General features: G+C 45.4%; 9 non-coding genes and 1 pseudogene across 9 annotated transcripts; all 10 read right to left on the reverse strand.

Moving 5' to 3' along the window:
* Positions 1-2,442: 2,442 nt before the first annotated feature.
* LOC113085426 (U1 spliceosomal RNA) lies at positions 2,443-2,606 on the reverse strand. Its single transcript, XR_003284267.1, has one exon. It is a non-coding gene; the product is annotated as a U1 spliceosomal RNA (small nuclear RNA).
* A 374-nt stretch (positions 2,607-2,980) lies between these two features.
* On the reverse strand, positions 2,981-3,171 carry LOC113085427 (U2 spliceosomal RNA). The gene has a single exon (XR_003284268.1). It is a non-coding gene; the product is annotated as a U2 spliceosomal RNA (small nuclear RNA).
* A 3,079-nt stretch (positions 3,172-6,250) lies between these two features.
* LOC113085433 (U1 spliceosomal RNA) lies at positions 6,251-6,414 on the reverse strand. Its single transcript, XR_003284272.1, has one exon. It is a non-coding gene; the product is annotated as a U1 spliceosomal RNA (small nuclear RNA).
* Positions 6,415-6,788: 374 nt separating this feature from the next.
* On the reverse strand, positions 6,789-6,979 carry LOC113085428 (U2 spliceosomal RNA). Its single transcript, XR_003284269.1, has one exon. It is a non-coding gene; the product is annotated as a U2 spliceosomal RNA (small nuclear RNA).
* Positions 6,980-10,059: 3,080 nt separating this feature from the next.
* LOC113085434 (U1 spliceosomal RNA) lies at positions 10,060-10,223 on the reverse strand. The gene has a single exon (XR_003284273.1). It is a non-coding gene; the product is annotated as a U1 spliceosomal RNA (small nuclear RNA).
* A 374-nt stretch (positions 10,224-10,597) lies between these two features.
* On the reverse strand, positions 10,598-10,788 carry LOC113085429 (U2 spliceosomal RNA). The gene has a single exon (XR_003284270.1). It is a non-coding gene; the product is annotated as a U2 spliceosomal RNA (small nuclear RNA).
* A 1,895-nt stretch (positions 10,789-12,683) lies between these two features.
* Positions 12,684-12,847, reverse strand: LOC113085435 (U1 spliceosomal RNA). Its single transcript, XR_003284274.1, has one exon. It is a non-coding gene; the product is annotated as a U1 spliceosomal RNA (small nuclear RNA).
* Positions 12,848-13,221: 374 nt separating this feature from the next.
* On the reverse strand, positions 13,222-13,412 carry LOC113085430 (U2 spliceosomal RNA). The gene has a single exon (XR_003284271.1). It is a non-coding gene; the product is annotated as a U2 spliceosomal RNA (small nuclear RNA).
* A 1,895-nt stretch (positions 13,413-15,307) lies between these two features.
* Positions 15,308-15,471, reverse strand: LOC113085436 (U1 spliceosomal RNA). Its single transcript, XR_003284275.1, has one exon. It is a non-coding gene; the product is annotated as a U1 spliceosomal RNA (small nuclear RNA).
* A 374-nt stretch (positions 15,472-15,845) lies between these two features.
* On the reverse strand, positions 15,846-16,021 carry LOC113085432 (uncharacterized; annotated as a pseudogene).
* Between the last annotated feature and the right edge of the window lie 481 nt (positions 16,022-16,502).

Genomic DNA, 16,502 nt, shown 5'->3' on the forward strand with positions numbered 1-16,502 from the left:
TCTCGGCTTTTGGTAAGTTTTGGAGAGACCTAAACGCTGGGGGATGGTACCCTGATAGCACACATACATCTAGGAGACGTCTATTTGACATATGAATTTACAATCTGCAAGATGTAGTTTTAAGGCTGTTTGCTCATCTGCAATACGTCTATTGGACGTCCTCCTTTTAGCAGTGTTTGGAAGGTTACTTTGGAAATGTAATAGGTTACAGATTACAAGTTACCCTGTTTAAAATGTTATAGTAGTATAACTTTTTCAATTACTTTATTAAAGTAATGTAACTAATTACTTTTGAGTACTTTTAGATTACTTTTCTAAATTTGTGATTAATTAATAATAAATAAAAACATATACATCAACTCAAATACAGTTATCTAATAAGCATGTGTCATTCCTGTATAATAAACTCCTGAAACATTGGTGTTTTTTAAAACTGCTGTCTCTTTGTATATGATATGATAGGTAAAATGCATGACGTGACACAGAGCAGTTCTAGAAATGATGTTTATGTGCTCATGTACTCCTATATTGAGGCGGCAGAGGCTGACAACACTGCAAGCTTCAGTAGGCCTATTTGTATTAAATGAAACTGCATGTTTTTGCCATTAATTTACAGGAAGGGCGGACTGGGAAAAACAAAAAATTCTGTTAAAATTCTGGAAATTATTAGGGCGTATGTCTCAGAACAGTCAGTGCAATTTGGGAAAGAAATCAGTGAAATCTGTATGTGGATGTGTGTAAATATTCAAATGTAATTGCCTTTGTAATCGTTAAAAATTTCATAAGTAACTTTAATTTAATTACTAATTTTTTCTTCGTAACTGTAACTAATTACAGTTACATTCATTTTGTAATTAAATTACGTAATGCTGTTACATGTAACTAGTTACTCCCCAACACTGCCTTTTAGATGTCAGATAGATGTCAATTAGATGTCTTTTAGATGTTTATGATTTAGAAGGTATATAAAACTGACATCTGAAAGGCGTATGTCAGACGTTTGTAGATGGCAGATGCTTTCCAGATCAACAGTTCTTTAACAGACATCTTGCAGACGTAAGTGTGCTATCTGGGTAGTACCCTCCCCTGTCTACAACGTCACCGGGGCCTCGTCCCGATCGGCCTGACGGAAAGTACGGCATGGCTCGTAACTCCCAAACGGTTGGTCGCAGAGCCACGTGCCTTATGACACCGGAATCCTTGGCTCGAGCCGAACGAGACGCAGGTCTCAGATTGGCCCGTCGCTCTGACGAAATTTTCGGGTATTTTGGATTTTGTCGAAAACCTTCTTTTGCAACCTGGCGCCAGGTATTTGGCCCAGTCCCACCCAAATCAGCACAGAAAGCTTCTCTGGAGTCTGAGTGTCAATAATCATCCAAAAATAGAGGAAATTTCCATTCACCTTGGCGAGGGGACCTCAAAACGTGCTAAGGTGGCGTGTCCGAGGTGGCTCGAATGGCTATAACTCCAGGAAGGAGTGAGATCCCTTCACCCAAATCGGCACACCTGTGCAGGGGCTCAGTCCGAGGCCAGGCGAAAAGGGACGCGGCGACAGGCCACTAGGTGGCGCCGTAAGCTGAAAAATAGGGAAAATGTAATGTAAATGGACAATCAAACAAAGATGAAAACACCTGCAACACTGCGGGATGGTAGTACCCTCCCCTGTCTGCAACGTCACCGGGCCTTGTCCCGATCGGCCTGACGGTGGAACTGCAGCGACGGAAAGTACGGCATCGCTCGTAACTCCCAAACGGTTGGTCGCAGAGCCACGTGCCTTATGTCACCGGAATCCTTGGCTCGAGCCGAACGAGACGCAGGTCTCAGATTGGCCCGTCGCTCTGACGAAATTTTCGGGTATTTTGGATTTTGTCGAAAACCTTCTTTTGCAACCTGGCGCCAGGTATTTGGCCCAGTCCCACCCAAATCAGCACAGAAAGCTTCTCTGGAGTCTGAGTGTCAATAATCATCCAAAAATAGAGGAAATTTCCATTCACCTTGGCGAGGGGACCTCAAAGCGTGCTAAGGTGGCGTGTCCGAGGTGGCTCGAATGGCTATAACTCCAGGAAGGAGTGAGATCCCTTCACCCAAATCGGCACACCTGTGCAGGGGCTCAGTCCGAGGCCAGGTGAAAAAGGGCGCGGCGACAGGCCACTAGGTGTCGCTGTAAGCGACAACAAAATTAATACGAATCGAAAAAAAGGACAACCAAACAACATGGAGACAGTTACAGCTAGGCTGCAGTCAGTCCAATCTACTTTCAAAGTAAGGTCTGCGCTATGTTCGAACTAAACTACCCACCAGGGTCCGATTTTTCAAGAGCGCAAGTGACTTTGTTTCACAGGCGCACAACACAAATCTCGCATGTGACAGAACTCCCCATTCTGAAAGGAAAATAAATAAAAAACTGTAAAAACCTCTTCTGCTTTGTTTCACCAACAATTTCAGGGGAGAGCGCGAACGCAGTCCCCCACTACCATAAATTATGCAGTCGAGATTCCCGCATTTGGGGAATTCGCAGGGGTCAGCATGGCCGGAGTGCAATGGACAAGCCTCGCCCTGGGTGAACCGCCTTCTTGATCATGGTGTCTCCCCTGCCAGGTAAGTATGAAGGCCCAGGCGGTCAGCCAGAGGTGTGATTTGCATCTCTACCATCCTCACCAACGGTTAGCCCTCCGCCCCCCCTCCAGGAAAGGAAGGACGGGTGCCTTCCGTTACTGGCCTGGAAACTGCCAAGCTCATGGGCCGGTGCTTCCCAACGCCAGTTTTAGATGACTCTCTTTAAACAAACACACCTGATTCGATGCGTCACCTCGTCTGTGAAAGACTTCAAGACCTCAGGTGGGTGCATCGTTAGTGGAAGAGTCCAAGACCCCAGGTGGACACATCAGGAAAAAAGTTTGCAATAAACCACAGCATCTGCAACGGCAGCTCTCATTCCTTGTTCTGCTATTCGACACAATAAATGGCAATCCCCAAAAAGGGAAAGCACACCGTTCCTGGAGACACTGCAATACCAGGCCGATGCATGGAGTGGACGGAGCAAGCCCCGGCTCCAGCTCCGTGATCTAAAAATCCATTTAATATGTAGTCCCCGGATGGGGGACGTATCAGATATTAAACTGATAAGAACAGATACTACACTTGATCTTAGCCAAAAGGCCGAGAAGCGATGCTGCTAAGACGCAGCAGGGAGGAAGCCGGACACGGCGATGCCCATCTCGGCTTTGGTAAGTTTTGGGAGACCTAAAAACGCTGGGGGATGGTACCCTGATAGCACACATACATCTAGGAGACGTCTATTTGACATATGAATTTACATCTGCAAGATGTAGTTTTAAGGCTGTTTGCTCATCTGCAATACGTCTATTGGACGTCTCCTTTTAGCAGTGTTTGGAAGGTTACTTTGGAAATGTAATAGGTTACAGATTACAAGTTACCCTGTTTAAAATGTTATAGTAGTATAACTTTTTCAATTACTTTATTAAAGTAATGTAACTAATTACTTTTGAGTACTTTTAGATTACTTTTCTAAATTTGTGAAAATTAAATAATAATAAATAAAAACATATACATCAACTCAAATACAGTTATCTAATAAGCATGTGTCATTCCTGTATAATAAACTCCTGAAACATTGGTGTTTTTTTAAACTGCTGTCTCTTTGTATATGATATGATAGGTAAAATGCATGACGTGACACAGAGCAGTTCTAGAAATGATGTTTATGTGCTCATGTACTCCTATATTGAGGCGGCAGAGGCTGACAACACTGCAAGCTTCAGTAGGCCTATTTGTATTAAATGAAACTGCATGTTTTTGCCATTAATTTACAGGAAGGGCGGACTGGGAAAAACAAAAAATTCTGTTAAAATTCTGGAAATTATTAGGGCGTATGTCTCAGAACAGTCAGTGCAATTTGGGAAAGAAATCAGTGAAATCTGTATGTGGATGTGTGTAAATATTCAAATGTAATTGCCTTTGTAATCGTTAAAAATTTCATAAGTAACTTTAATTTAATTACTAATTTTTTCTTCGTAACTGTAACTAATTACAGTTACATTCATTTTGTAATTAAATTACGTAATGCTGTTACATGTAACTAGTTACTCCCCAACACTGCCTTTTAGATGTCAGATAGATGTCAATTAGATGTCTTTTAGATGTTTATGATTTAGAAGGTATATAAAACTGACATCTGAAAGGCGTATGTCAGACGTTTGTAGATGGCAGATGCTTTCCAGATCAACAGTTCTTTAACAGACATCTTGCAGACGTAAGTGTGCTATCTGGGTAGTACCCTCCCCTGTCTACAACGTCACCGGGCCTCGTCCCGATCGGCCTGACGGAAAGTACGGCATGGCTCGTAACTCCCAAACGGTTGGTCGCAGAGCCACGTGCCTTATGACACCGGAATCCTTGGCTCGAGCCGAACGAGACGCAGGTCTCAGATTGGCCCGTCGCTCTGACGAAATTTTCGGGTATTTTGGATTTTGTCGAAAACCTTCTTTTGCAACCTGGCGCCAGGTATTTGGCCCAGTCCCACCCAAATCAGCACAGAAAGCTTCTCTGGAGTCTGAGTGTCAATAATCATCCAAAAATAGAGGAAATTTCCATTCACCTTGGCGAGGGGACCTCAAAACGTGCTAAGGTGGCGTGTCCGAGGTGGCTCGAATGGCTATAACTCCAGGAAGGAGTGAGATCCCTTCACCCAAATCGGCACACCTGTGCAGGGGCTCAGTCCGAGGCCAGGCGAAAAGGGACGCGGCGACAGGCCACTAGGTGGCGCCGTAAGCTGAAAAATAGGGAAAATGTAATGTAAATGGACAATCAAACAAAGATGAAAACACCTGCAACACTGCGGGATGGTAGTACCCTCCCCTGTCTGCAACGTCACCGGGCCTTGTCCCGATCGGCCTGACGGTGGAACTGCAGCGACGGAAAGTACGGCATCGCTCGTAACTCCCAAACGGTTGGTCGCAGAGCCACGTGCCTTATGTCACCGGAATCCTTGGCTCGAGCCGAACGAGACGCAGGTCTCAGATTGGCCCGTCGCTCTGACGAAATTTTCGGGTATTTTGGATTTTGTCGAAAACCTTCTTTTGCAACCTGGCGCCAGGTATTTGGCCCAGTCCCACCCAAATCAGCACAGAAAGCTTCTCTGGAGTCTGAGTGTCAATAATCATCCAAAAATAGAGGAAATTTCCATTCACCTTGGCGAGGGGACCTCAAAGCGTGCTAAGGTGGCGTGTCCGAGGTGGCTCGAATGGCTATAACTCCAGGAAGGAGTGAGATCCCTTCACCCAAATCGGCACACCTGTGCAGGGGCTCAGTCCGAGGCCAGGCGAAAAGGGACGCGGCGACAGGCCACTAGGTGGCGCCGTAAGCTGAAAAATAGGGAAAATGTAATGTAAATGGACAATCAAACAAAGATGAAAACACCTGCAACACTGCGGGATGGTAGTACCCTCCCCTGTCTGCAACGTCACCGGGCCTTGTCCCGATCGGCCTGACGGTGGAACTGCAGCGACGGAAAGTACGGCATCGCTCGTAACTCCCAAACGGTTGGTCGCAGAGCCACGTGCCTTATGTCACCGGAATCCTTGGCTCGAGCCGAACGAGACGCAGGTCTCAGATTGGCCCGTCGCTCTGACGAAATTTTCGGGTATTTTGGATTTTGTCGAAAACCTTCTTTTGCAACCTGGCGCCAGGTATTTGGCCCAGTCCCACCCAAATCAGCACAGAAAGCTTCTCTGGAGTCTGAGTGTCAATAATCATCCAAAAATAGAGGAAATTTCCATTCACCTTGGCGAGGGGACCTCAAAGCGTGCTAAGGTGGCGTGTCCGAGGTGGCTCGAATGGCTATAACTCCAGGAAGGAGTGAGATCCCTTCACCCAAATCGGCACACCTGTGCAGGGGCTCAGTCCGAGGCCAGGTGAAAAAGGGCGCGGCGACAGGCCACTAGGTGTCGCTGTAAGCGACAACAAAATTAATACGAATCGAAAAAAAGGACAACCAAACAACATGGAGACAGTTACAGCTAGGCTGCAGTCAGTCCAATCTACTTTCAAAGTAAGGTCTGCGCTATGTTCGAACTAAACTACCCACCAGGGTCCGATTTTTCAAGAGCGCAAGTGACTTTGTTTCACAGGCGCACAACACAAATCTCGCATGTGACAGAACTCCCCATTCTGAAAGGAAAATAAATAAAAAACTGTAAAAACCTCTTCTGCTTTGTTTCACCAACAATTTCAGGGGAGAGCGCGAACGCAGTCCCCCACTACCATAAATTATGCAGTCGAGATTCCCGCATTTGGGGAATTCGCAGGGGTCAGCATGGCCGGAGTGCAATGGACAAGCCTCGCCCTGGGTGAACCGCCTTCTTGATCATGGTGTCTCCCCTGCCAGGTAAGTATGAAGGCCCAGGCGGTCAGCCAGAGGTGTGATTTGCATCTCTACCATCCTCACCAACGGTTAGCCCTCCGCCCCCCCTCCAGGAAAGGAAGGACGGGTGCCTTCCGTTACTGGCCTGGAAACTGCCAAGCTCATGGGCCGGTGCTTCCCAACGCCAGTTTTAGATGACTCTCTTTAAACAAACACACCTGATTCGATGCGTCACCTCGTCTGTGAAAGACTTCAAGACCTCAGGTGGGTGCATCGTTAGTGGAAGAGTCCAAGACCCCAGGTGGACACATCAGGAAAAAAGTTTGCAATAAACCACAGCATCTGCAACGGCAGCTCTCATTCCTTGTTCTGCTATTCGACACAATAAATGGCAATCCCCAAAAAGGGAAAGCACACCGTTCCTGGAGACACTGCAATACCAGGCCGATGCATGGAGTGGACGGAGCAAGCCCCGGCTCCAGCTCCGTGATCTAAAAATCCATTTAATATGTAGTCCCCGGATGGGGGACGTATCAGATATTAAACTGATAAGAACAGATACTACACTTGATCTTAGCCAAAAGGCCGAGAAGCGATGCTGCTAAGACGCAGCAGGGAGGAAGCCGGACACGGCGATGCCCATCTCGGCTTTGGTAAGTTTTGGGAGACCTAAAAACGCTGGGGGATGGTACCCTGATAGCACACATACATCTAGGAGACGTCTATTTGACATATGAATTTACATCTGCAAGATGTAGTTTTAAGGCTGTTTGCTCATCTGCAATACGTCTATTGGACGTCTCCTTTTAGCAGTGTTTGGAAGGTTACTTTGGAAATGTAATAGGTTACAGATTACAAGTTACCCTGTTTAAAATGTTATAGTAGTATAACTTTTTCAATTACTTTATTAAAGTAATGTAACTAATTACTTTTGAGTACTTTTAGATTACTTTTCTAAATTTGTGAAAATTAAATAATAATAAATAAAAACATATACATCAACTCAAATACAGTTATCTAATAAGCATGTGTCATTCCTGTATAATAAACTCCTGAAACATTGGTGTTTTTTTAAACTGCTGTCTCTTTGTATATGATATGATAGGTAAAATGCATGACGTGACACAGAGCAGTTCTAGAAATGATGTTTATGTGCTCATGTACTCCTATATTGAGGCGGCAGAGGCTGACAATCACTGCAAGCTTCAGTAGGCCTATTTGTATTAAATGAAACTGCATGTTTTTGCCATTAATTTACAGGAAGGGCGGACTGGGAAAAACAAAAAATTCTGTTAAAATTCTGGAAATTATTAGGGCGTATGTCTCAGAACAGTCAGTGCAATTTGGGAAAGAAATCAGTGAAATCTGTATGTGGATGTGTGTAAATATTCAAATGTAATTGCCTTTGTAATCGTTAAAAATTTCATAAGTAACTTTAATTTAATTACTAATTTTTTCTTCGTAACTGTAACTAATTACAGTTACATTCATTTTGTAATTAAATTACGTAATGCTGTTACATGTAACTAGTTACTCCCCAACACTGCCTTTTAGATGTCAGATAGATGTCAATTAGATGTCTTTTAGATGTTTATGATTTAGAAGGTATATAAAACTGACATCTGAAAGGCGTATGTCAGACGTTTGTAGATGGCAGATGCTTTCCAGATCAACAGTTCTTTAACAGACATCTTGCAGACGTAAGTGTGCTATCTGGGTAGTACCCTCCCCTGTCTACAACGTCACCGGGCCTCGTCCCGATCGGCCTGACGGAAAGTACGGCATGGCTCGTAACTCCCAAACGGTTGGTCGCAGAGCCACGTGCCTTATGACACCGGAATCCTTGGCTCGAGCCGAACGAGACGCAGGTCTCAGATTGGCCCGTCGCTCTGACGAAATTTTCGGGTATTTTGGATTTTGTCGAAAACCTTCTTTTGCAACCTGGCGCCAGGTATTTGGCCCAGTCCCACCCAAATCAGCACAGAAAGCTTCTCTGGAGTCTGAGTGTCAATAATCATCCAAAAATAGAGGAAATTTCCATTCACCTTGGCGAGGGGACCTCAAAACGTGCTAAGGTGGCGTGTCCGAGGTGGCTCGAATGGCTATAACTCCAGGAAGGAGTGAGATCCCTTCACCCAAATCGGCACACCTGTGCAGGGGCTCAGTCCGAGGCCAGGCGAAAAGGGACGCGGCGACAGGCCACTAGGTGGCGCCGTAAGCTGAAAAATAGGGAAAATGTAATGTAAATGGACAATCAAACAAAGATGAAAACACCTGCAACACTGCGGGATGGTAGTACCCTCCCCTGTCTGCAACGTCACCGGGCCTTGTCCCGATCGGCCTGACGGTGGAACTGCAGCGACGGAAAGTACGGCATCGCTCGTAACTCCCAAACGGTTGGTCGCAGAGCCACGTGCCTTATGTCACCGGAATCCTTGGCTCGAGCCGAACGAGACGCAGGTCTCAGATTGGCCCGTCGCTCTGACGAAATTTTCGGGTATTTTGGATTTTGTCGAAAACCTTCTTTTGCAACCTGGCGCCAGGTATTTGGCCCAGTCCCACCCAAATCAGCACAGAAAGCTTCTCTGGAGTCTGAGTGTCAATAATCATCCAAAAATAGAGGAAATTTCCATTCACCTTGGCGAGGGGACCTCAAAGCGTGCTAAGGTGGCGTGTCCGAGGTGGCTCGAATGGCTATAACTCCAGGAAGGAGTGAGATCCCTTCACCCAAATCGGCACACCTGTGCAGGGGCTCAGTCCGAGGCCAGGCGAAAAGGGACGCGGCGACAGGCCACTAGGTGGCGCCGTAAGCTGAAAAATAGGGAAAATGTAATGTAAATGGACAATCAAACAAAGATGAAAACACCTGCAACACTGCGGGATGGTAGTACCCTCCCCTGTCTGCAACGTCACCGGGCCTTGTCCCGATCGGCCTGACGGTGGAACTGCAGCGACGGAAAGTACGGCATCGCTCGTAACTCCCAAACGGTTGGTCGCAGAGCCACGTGCCTTATGTCACCGGAATCCTTGGCTCGAGCCGAACGAGACGCAGGTCTCAGATTGGCCCGTCGCTCTGACGAAATTTTCGGGTATTTTGGATTTTGTCGAAAACCTTCTTTTGCAACCTGGCGCCAGGTATTTGGCCCAGTCCCACCCAAATCAGCACAGAAAGCTTCTCTGGAGTCTGAGTGTCAATAATCATCCAAAAATAGAGGAAATTTCCATTCACCTTGGCGAGGGGACCTCAAAGCGTGCTAAGGTGGCGTGTCCGAGGTGGCTCGAATGGCTATAACTCCAGGAAGGAGTGAGATCCCTTCACCCAAATCGGCACACCTGTGCAGGGGCTCAGTCCGAGGCCAGGTGAAAAAGGGCGCGGCGACAGGCCACTAGGTGTCGCTGTAAGCGACAACAAAATTAATACGAATCGAAAAAAAGGACAACCAAACAACATGGAGACAGTTACAGCTAGGCTGCAGTCAGTCCAATCTACTTTCAAAGTAAGGTCTGCGCTATGTTCGAACTAAACTACCCACCAGGGTCCGATTTTTCAAGAGCGCAAGTGACTTTGTTTCACAGGCGCACAACACAAATCTCGCATGTGACAGAACTCCCCATTCTGAAAGGAAAATAAATAAAAAACTGTAAAAACCTCTTCTGCTTTGTTTCACCAACAATTTCAGGGGAGAGCGCGAACGCAGTCCCCCACTACCATAAATTATGCAGTCGAGATTCCCGCATTTGGGGAATTCGCAGGGGTCAGCATGGCCGGAGTGCAATGGACAAGCCTCGCCCTGGGTGAACCGCCTTCTTGATCATGGTGTCTCCCCTGCCAGGTAAGTATGAAGGCCCAGGCGGTCAGCCAGAGGTGTGATTTGCATCTCTACCATCCTCACCAACGGTTAGCCCTCCGCCCCCCCTCCAGGAAAGGAAGGACGGGTGCCTTCCGTTACTGGCCTGGAAACTGCCAAGCTCATGGGCCGGTGCTTCCCAACGCCAGTTTTAGATGACTCTCTTTAAACAAACACACCTGATTCGATGCGTCACCTCGTCTGTGAAAGACTTCAAGACCTCAGGTGGGTGCATCGTTAGTGGAAGAGTCCAAGACCCCAGGTGGACACATCAGGAAAAAAGTTTGCAATAAACCACAGCATCTGCAACGGCAGCTCTCATTCCTTGTTCTGCTATTCGACACAATAAATGGCAATCCCCAAAAAGGGAAAGCACACCGTTCCTGGAGACACTGCAATACCAGGCCGATGCATGGAGTGGACGGAGCAAGCCCCGGCTCCAGCTCCGTGATCTAAAAATCCATTTAATATGTAGTCCCCGGATGGGGGACGTATCAGATATTAAACTGATAAGAACAGATACTACACTTGATCTTAGCCAAAAGGCCGAGAAGCGATGCTGCTAAGACGCAGCAGGGAGGAAGCCGGACACGGCGATGCCCATCTCGGCTTTGGTAAGTTTTGGGAGACCTAAAAACGCTGGGGGATGGTACCCTGATAGCACACATACATCTAGGAGACGTCTATTTGACATATGAATTTACATCTGCAAGATGTAGTTTTAAGGCTGTTTGCTCATCTGCAATACGTCTATTGGACGTCTCCTTTTAGCAGTGTTTGGAAGGTTACTTTGGAAATGTAATAGGTTACAGATTACAAGTTACCCTGTTTAAAATGTTATAGTAGTATAACTTTTTCAATTACTTTATTAAAGTAATGTAACTAATTACTTTTGAGTACTTTTAGATTACTTTTCTAAATTTGTGAAAATTAAATAATAATAAATAAAAACATATACATCAACTCAAATACAGTTATCTAATAAGCATGTGTCATTCCTGTATAATAAACTCCTGAAACATTGGTGTTTTTTTAAACTGCTGTCTCTTTGTATATGATATGATAGGTAAAATGCATGACGTGACACAGAGCAGTTCTAGAAATGATGTTTATGTGCTCATGTACTCCTATATTGAGGCGGCAGAGGCTGACAACACTGCAAGCTTCAGTAGGCCTATTTGTATTAAATGAAACTGCATGTTTTTGCCATTAATTTACAGGAAGGGCGGACTGGGAAAAACAAAAAATTCTGTTAAAATTCTGGAAATTATTAGGGCGTATGTCTCAGAACAGTCAGTGCAATTTGGGAAAGAAATCAGTGAAATCTGTATGTGGATGTGTGTAAATATTCAAATGTAATTGCCTTTGTAATCGTTAAAAATTTCATAAGTAACTTTAATTTAATTACTAATTTTTTCTTCGTAACTGTAACTAATTACAGTTACATTCATTTTGTAATTAAATTACGTAATGCTGTTACATGTAACTAGTTACTCCCCAACACTGCCTTTTAGATGTCAGATAGATGTCAATTAGATGTCTTTTAGATGTTTATGATTTAGAAGGTATATAAAACTGACATCTGAAAGGCGTATGTCAGACGTTTGTAGATGGCAGATGCTTTCCAGATCAACAGTTCTTTAACAGACATCTTGCAGACGTAAGTGTGCTATCTGGGTAGTACCCTCCCCTGTCTACAACGTCACCGGGCCTCGTCCCGATCGGCCTGACGGAAAGTACGGCATGGCTCGTAACTCCCAAACGGTTGGTCGCAGAGCCACGTGCCTTATGACACCGGAATCCTTGGCTCGAGCCGAACGAGACGCAGGTCTCAGATTGGCCCGTCGCTCTGACGAAATTTTCGGGTATTTTGGATTTTGTCGAAAACCTTCTTTTGCAACCTGGCGCCAGGTATTTGGCCCAGTCCCACCCAAATCAGCACAGAAAGCTTCTCTGGAGTCTGAGTGTCAATAATCATCCAAAAATAGAGGAAATTTCCATTCACCTTGGCGAGGGGACCTCAAAGCGTGCTAAGGTGGCGTGTCCGAGGTGGCTCGAATGGCTATAACTCCAGGAAGGAGTGAGATCCCTTCACCCAAATCGGCACACCTGTGCAGGGGCTCAGTCCGAGGCCAGGTGAAAAAGGGCGCGGCGACAGGCCACTAGGTGTCGCTGTAAGCGACAACAAAATTAATACGAATCGAAAAAAAGGACAACCAAACAACATGGAGACAGTTACAGCTAGGCTGCAGTCAGTCCAATCTACTTTCAAAGTAAGGTCTGCGCTATGTTCGAACTAAACTACCCACCAGGGTCCGATTTTTCAAGAGCGCAAGTGACTTTGTTTCACAGGCGCACAACACAAATCTCGCATGTGACAGAACTCCCCATTCTGAAAGGAAAATAAATAAAAAACTGTAAAAACCTCTTCTGCTTTGTTTCACCAACAATTTCAGGGGAGAGCGCGAACGCAGTCCCCCACTACCATAAATTATGCAGTCGAGATTCCCGCATTTGGGGAATTCGCAGGGGTCAGCATGGCCGGAGTGCAATGGACAAGCCTCGCCCTGGGTGAACCGCCTTCTTGATCATGGTGTCTCCCCTGCCAGGTAAGTATGAAGGCCCAGGCGGTCAGCCAGAGGTGTGATTTGCATCTCTACCATCCTCACCAACGGTTAGCCCTCCGCCCCCCCTCCAGGAAAGGAAGGACGGGTGCCTTCCGTTACTGGCCTGGAAACTGCCAAGCTCATGGGCCGGTGCTTCCCAACGCCAGTTTTAGATGACTCTCTTTAAACAAACACACCTGATTCGATGCGTCACCTCGTCTGTGAAAGACTTCAAGACCTCAGGTGGGTGCATCGTTAGTGGAAGAGTCCAAGACCCCAGGTGGACACATCAGGAAAAAAGTTTGCAATAAACCACAGCATCTGCAACGGCAGCTCTCATTCCTTGTTCTGCTATTCGACACAATAAATGGCAATCCCCAAAAAGGGAAAGCACACCGTTCCTGGAGACACTGCAATACCAGGCCGATGCATGGAGTGGACGGAGCAAGCCCCGGCTCCAGCTCCGTGATCTAAAAATCCATTTAATATGTAGTCCCCGGATGGGGGACGTATCAGATATTAAACTGATAAGAACAGATACTACACTTGATCTTAGCCAAAAGGCCGAGAAGCGATGCTGCTAAGACGCAGCAGGGAGGAAGCCGGACACGGCGATGCCCATCTCGGCTTTGGTAAGTTTTGGGAGACCTAAAAACGCTGGGGGATGGTACCCTGATAGCACACATACATCTAGGAGACGTCTATTTGACATATGAATTTACATCTGCAAGATGTAGTTTTAAGGCTGTTTGCTCATCTGCAATACGTCTATTGGACGTCTCCTTTTAGCAGTGTTTGGAAGGTTACTTTGGAAATGTAATAGGTTACAGATTACAAGTTACCCTGTTTAAAATGTTATAGTAGTATAACTTTTTCAATTACTTTATTAAAGTAATGTAACTAATTACTTTTGAGTACTTTTAGATTACTTTTCTAAATTTGTGAAAATTAAATAATAATAAATAAAAACATATACATCAACTCAAATACAGTTATCTAATAAGCATGTGTCATTCCTGTATAATAAACTCCTGAAACATTGGTGTTTTTTTAAACTGCTGTCTCTTTGTATATGATATGATAGGTAAAATGCATGACGTGACACAGAGCAGTTCTAGAAATGATGTTTATGTGCTCATGTACTCCTATATTGAGGCGGCAGAGGCTGACAACACTGCAAGCTTCAGTAGGCCTATTTGTATTAAATGAAACTGCATGTTTTTGCCATTAATTTACAGGAAGGGCGGACTGGGAAAAACAAAAAATTCTGTTAAAATTCTGGAAATTATTAGGGCGTATGTCTCAGAACAGTCAGTGCAATTTGGGAAAGAAATCAGTGAAATCTGTATGTGGATGTGTGTAAATATTCAAATGTAATTGCCTTTGTAATCGTTAAAAATTTCATAAGTAACTTTAATTTAATTACTAATTTTTTCTTCGTAACTGTAACTAATTACAGTTACATTCATTTTGTAATTAAATTACGTAATGCTGTTACATGTAACTAGTTACTCCCCAACACTGCCTTTTAGATGTCAGATAGATGTCAATTAGATGTCTTTTAGATGTTTATGATTTAGAAGGTATATAAAACTGACATCTGAAAGGCGTATGTCAGACGTTTGTAGATGGCAGATGCTTTCCAGATCAACAGTTCTTTAACAGACATCTTGCAGACGTAAGTGTGCTATCTGGGTAGTACCCTCCCCTGTCTACAACGTCACCGGGCCTCGTCCCGATCGGCCTGACGGAAAGTACGGCATGGCTCGTAACTCCCAAACGGTTGGTCGCAGAGCCACGTGCCTTATGACACCGGAATCCTTGGCTCGAGCCGAACGAGACGCAGGTCTCAGATTGGCCCGTCGCTCTGACGAAATTTTCGGGTATTTTGGATTTTGTCGAAAACCTTCTTTTGCAACCTGGCGCCAGGTATTTGGCCCAGTCCCACCCAAATCAGCACAGAAAGCTTCTCTGGAGTCTGAGTGTCAATAATCATCCAAAAATAGAGGAAATTTCCATTCACCTTGGCGAGGGGACCTCAAAGCGTGCTAAGGTGGCGTGTCCGAGGTGGCTCGAATGGCTATAACTCCAGGAAGGAGTGAGATCCCTTCACCCAAATCGGCACACCTGTGCAGGGGCTCAGTCCGAGGCCAGGTGAAAAAGGGCGCGGCGACAGGCCACTAGGTGTCGCTGTAAGCGACAACAAAATTAATACGAATCGAAAAAAAGGACAACCAAACAACATGGAGACAGTTACAGCTAGGCTGCAGTCAGTCCAATCTACTTTCAAAGTAAGGTCTGCGCTATGTTCGAACTAAACTACCCACCAGGGTCCGATTTTTCAAGAGCGCAAGTGACTTTGTTTCACAGGCGCACAACACAAATCTCGCATGTGACAGAACTCCCCATTCTGAAAGGAAAATAAATAAAAAACTGTAAAAACCTCTTCTGCTTTGTTTCACCAACAATTTCAGGGGAGAGCGCGAACGCAGTCCCCCACTACCATAAATTATGCAGTCGAGATTCCCGCATTTGGGGAATTCGCAGGGGTCAGCATGGCCGGAGTGCAATGGACAAGCCTCGCCCTGGGTGAACCGCCTTCTTGATCATGGTGTCTCCCCTGCCAGGTAAGTATGAAGGCCCAGGCGGTCAGCCAGAGGTGTGATTTGCATCTCTACCATCCTCACCAACGGTTAGCCCTCCGCCCCCCCTCCAGGAAAGGAAGGACGGGTGCCTTCCGTTACTGGCCTGGAAACTGCCAAGCTCATGGGCCGGTGCTTCCCAACGCCAGTTTTAGATGACTCTCTTTAAACAAACACACCTGATTCGATGCGTCACCTCGTCTGTGAAAGACTTCAAGACCTCAGGTGGGTGCATCGTTAGTGGAAGAGTCCAAGACCCCAGGTGGACACATCAGGAAAAAAGTTTGCAATAAACCACAGCATCTGCAACGGCAGCTCTCATTCCTTGTTCTGCTATTCGACACAATAAATGGCAATCCCCAAAAAGGGAAAGCACACCGTTCCTGGAGACACTGCAATACCAGGCCGATGCATGGAGTGGACGGAGCAAGCCCCGGCTCCAGCTCCGTGATCTAAAAATCCATTTAATATGTAGTCCCCGGATGGGGGACGTATCAGATATTAAACTGATAAGAACAGATTTTTTTCTTTCGAAAAAGTTTTATTGTCACCATTTACATTTTTTCCATTTGCATTTTTTCTTTTTCACACACCATTTTCTTTTTAATCACACATTAAAACAAGCAATATAATATATAATAAATACACATGGTAAAATGAAAGAAACAATCATTGTTAAAAAAGCATTTGATTAAAACCACAGTGTTTTGCTTGTTTTTAAAAGTCCATTATTGAGGTGTGTTTAAAAGGTGCGGTCAGTTCCAAAAGTAAAATACAAATTTTAAAAAAAGCAAACAAGCCTCGTATATATATATATATATGTTAATAAAACCTATTTCATGATAAAACAATAAAAAACACCAATTAAAAATCATCTGTTGTGCAAGACCGGGGGTGAGTCCTTATCAAGTGGGTCATCACCCCACTCTCCAGAACAGGGACATGAGATGCTACTTTATGGACTCAGCGGAGATCCCCTCTCCTCCGGCCCGCTGGCCCGCTGTTCCCGTAGCCAGAGTGGTGA

The sequence above is a fragment of the Carassius auratus genome, unplaced genomic scaffold (genome assembly GCF_003368295.1).
Source record: "Carassius auratus strain Wakin unplaced genomic scaffold, ASM336829v1 scaf_tig00041496, whole genome shotgun sequence".
NCBI lineage: Eukaryota > Metazoa > Chordata > Actinopteri > Cypriniformes > Cyprinidae > Carassius > Carassius auratus.